The sequence below is a fragment of the Salvelinus sp. IW2-2015 genome, unplaced genomic scaffold (genome assembly GCF_002910315.2).
Source record: "Salvelinus sp. IW2-2015 unplaced genomic scaffold, ASM291031v2 Un_scaffold2025, whole genome shotgun sequence".
In the NCBI taxonomy this organism is placed as follows: domain Eukaryota; kingdom Metazoa; phylum Chordata; class Actinopteri; order Salmoniformes; family Salmonidae; genus Salvelinus; species Salvelinus sp. IW2-2015.
Window position 1 is genome coordinate 135,881 of NW_019943372.1, and position 3,618 is coordinate 139,498.

Below are 3,618 nucleotides of genomic sequence, written 5' to 3' on the forward strand. Positions count from 1 at the left end.
AGTCATAACTGGGTTAGAGGTTGAGATGGAGGACCAATGTTTTTCAGTCTCGTCCAGTCTATGACGGTTAGAGGATTTGGATGGAGGCTGATGATTCAGTCTGTCAGTCTACTGGCAGGTTAAGAGGTTGAGATGGAGGCTGTATTCAGGTCTGGTCAGGTCTACAGGGTTAAGAGTTGAGACACTGGACGCCTGTTATTAGTATGGTCAGTCTACTGGAGTTATTAGCTTGAGATGTGGAGGATGTTTTTCAGTCATTTCTACTGGGTAGAGGTTTGTGAGATGAGGCTGTAATTCAGTTCTGTCAGTTCTACTGGTAGAGGTTGAGATGAGGTGTATTCAGTCTGTCTCTACTGTTAGAGGGTTGGATGAGGATGTTTTCAGTCTGTCTACAGGTTAGAGGTTGAGATGGACGGAATTGTTTTCAGTCTGTCTACAGGGTAGAGGTTGACCGCATGGAGGCTGTATTCAGTCTGTAGTCTACTGGGGTTATAGACGGTTGAGATGGAGGCTGTTATTCAGTTCTGTCAGTTCTACAGGGTTAGAGGTGAGATGGAGGATGTTTTCAGTCTGTCAGTCTACTGGGTTAGAGGTTGAGATGAGGATGTTTTCAGATTCTGGTCTGACTGCGGTTAGAGGTTGAGATGGAGGCTGTATTCAGTCTGTCATCTACTGGGTTTAGAGTTGAGGATTGGAGGATTGTTTTTCAGTCTGGTCAGTCTACTGGGTAGAGGTTGAGATGGAGGATTGTTTTTCAGTCCTGTCAGTTTACTGGTTTAGAGTTTTGGCAGATGGAGGATGTTTTCAGTCTGTCAGTTCTACAGGGTTAGAGGTTTGAGATAGAGGGATGTTTTCAGTCGTGTCAGTTCTACTGGGGTAGAGGTTGAGTGGGGGCTTGTATTCAGTCTGTCAGGTCTACTGGGTTAGAGGTTGAGATGTGAGGCTTGTATCAGTCTGTCAGTTACTGGGTTAGGGTTGAGATGGAGGATGTTTTTTCAGTCTTGTCGTCTACTGGGGTTGAGGTTGAGATGGAGGCTGTATTCGTCTGTCAGTCGACTGGGTAGAAGGGTTGGAGATGGGAGTCTGTATTTCGTCTGTCAGTCTACAGGGTTAGAGGTTGAGATGGAGGCTGGATTCTGTCTGTCAAGTTCTACTGGGTTAGAGGTTGAGATGGGAGGCTGTATTTCGTCTGTCAGGTACAGGGTTAGAGGCTTGAGCTATGGAGGCTTATTCGAGGTCTGTCAGTCTACTGGGATTAGAAAGTGACGAATGGGAAGGATGTTTTTCAGTCAGATTTCTATGGGTTAGACGGTTTGGAACTGGAGGATGGTTTTTCAGGTCTGTCAGGTCTCATGGGGTTAGAGGTTGAGATGGAGGCTGTATTCAGCTCTGTACTACTGGCGGTAGAGAGTTGAGATGAGGATGTTTTCAGTCTGTCTACAGGGTTAGAGTTTGAGACTGGAGGCTGTATTCAGTCTGTCAGTCTACTGGGTTAGAGGTTGAGATGGAGGCTGTTTCAGTTCTGTCTACTGCGGTTAGAGGTTGAGATGGAGGCTAGTATTTTCAGTATTGCTCAGTCTACAGTGGTTAGAGGTGTGAGATTGGAGGATGATTTCAGTCTGTCAAGTCATCAGGTGTAAAGAGGTTAAGATGGAGGATGTTTTCGTCTGTCAGCTACTGGGTTAGAGGTTGAGATGGAGGATGTTTTCAGTCTGTCAGTCTACAGGGTTAGAGGTGAGATGGACTGTATTCAGTCTGTCAGGATTCACGGGTTAGAGGTTGAGATGGGGCCTGTAGCAGTCTGACAGTCTACCAACAGGGTTAGAAGGCTTTGAGATGGAGGATGTTTCAGTCTGTCAGTTCTTACTGGGTTAGAGGTGGAGATGGAGGCTTGTATTCAGTCTGTTCAGTTTACAGGGTTAGAGGTATGAGATGGAGGCTGTATTCAAGTCTGTCAGTCTACTGGTCGTTACGAGTTGAGAATGAGGATGTTTTCGTCTGTTCTACTGGGATTGACGAGTGTTGAGATGGAGTGCTGTATTTCAGTCTTGCAGTCTAACTGGGTTTAGAGGTTGAGATGGAGGGATGTTTTTCAGGTCTGTCAGTCTACTGGGTTAGTTAGTTGAGATGGAGGATGTTTTCAGTTCTGTCAGTCTACTGTGGGTTAGAGTGTGATTGTAGAGAGCTGTTTCAGCTGGTCAGTTTCTACTGGGTTAGAGTTAGAGGATGGGAGGCTGTATATACAGTCTTGTCCAGTTCTACAGGGTGTTAGAGGTTGAGATGGAGGCTGTATTCAGTCTGTCAGTCCTACTGGGTTATTAGCTCGAGAATGGAGGATGTTTTTTCAGTCATCTACTGGGTTTAGAGTTGAGATGGAGGATGTTTTCAGTCTAGAGTTCTTTACTGGGTTTACGAGGTTGAGATGGAGGCTGTATTCAGTCTGGTCTACTGGGTTAGAGGTTGAGATGGAGTGATGTTCTTCCAGGTCTGTCTTACGGGTTAGAGGTTTTGAGATGGAGGATGTTTTCAGTCTGTCTACAGGGTTAGCACGTTGGAGATGGAGGCTGTATTCAGTTCTGTCAGTCTACTGGGTGGTTTAGAGGTTTGAGATGGAGGCTGTACTTCAGTCTGTCAGGTCTACCAGGGTTAGAGGTTGAGATGGGGATGTTTCGGTCTTGTCGTCTACTGCGCGTTTAGAGTTGAGATGGAGGCTGTATTCAGTCTTGTCTACAGGGTTAGAGGTTCTGAGATGAGGGATGTTTTCAGTCTTGTCAGTTCATACTGGTTAGGTTGGAGATGGAGGATGTTTTCAGTCTGTTCTACTGGGTTTAGAGGTTGAGATGGAGGCTGTATTTCAGCTCCTGTCAGATCCTACTTGGGTATATTAGCTGAGATGAGGGATTGTTTTCAGTCAGTCTACTGGTAGAGGTTTGAGATGGAGGAATTGTTTTCAGTTTCTGTCAGTTTTACTGGTTAGAGGTTTGAAGATTGGAGGATGTTTTCAGTCTGTCTACTGGGTTGGAGGTTGAGATGGAGGCTGTTATTCAGTCTGTCTACCTGGGTTGATTAGGCTGAGATGGAGATGTTTTCAGTTGTCAGTCTACAGGGTTAGAGGTTGAGATGGAGCGATGTTTTCAGTCTGTCAAGTTTACTGGGTTAGAGGTTGAGAGGAGGATGTTGTTCAGTTCTGTCAGTCTACAGGGTTAGAGGTTGAGGATAGAGGATGTTTTCCAGTCTGTCAGGTTCTTACTGGGTTAGAGGTTGAGATGGAGGCTGTTATTCCAGTCTGTCAGTCTACTGGTTAGAGGTTGAGATGGAGGCTGTATTCCGTCTGTCGTCTACTGGGTTAGAGGTGAGATGGGAGGCTGTTATTCAGTCTGTCAGTCTACAGGGTTTAGAGGTTGAGATGGAGGATGTTTCAGTCTGTCATCTAACTGGGTTTAGAGGTTGAGATGGAGGCTGTATTCAGTCTGTCAGTCGTACTGGGTTATTAGCTGAGATGGAGGATGTTTATTCAAGTCAGTCTACTGGGTTAGAGGTTGAGAGTGAGGATGTTTTCAGTCTGTCAGTCTAAGGTTAAGGTTGAGATGGAGGATGTTTTCAGTCTGTCAGTCTACC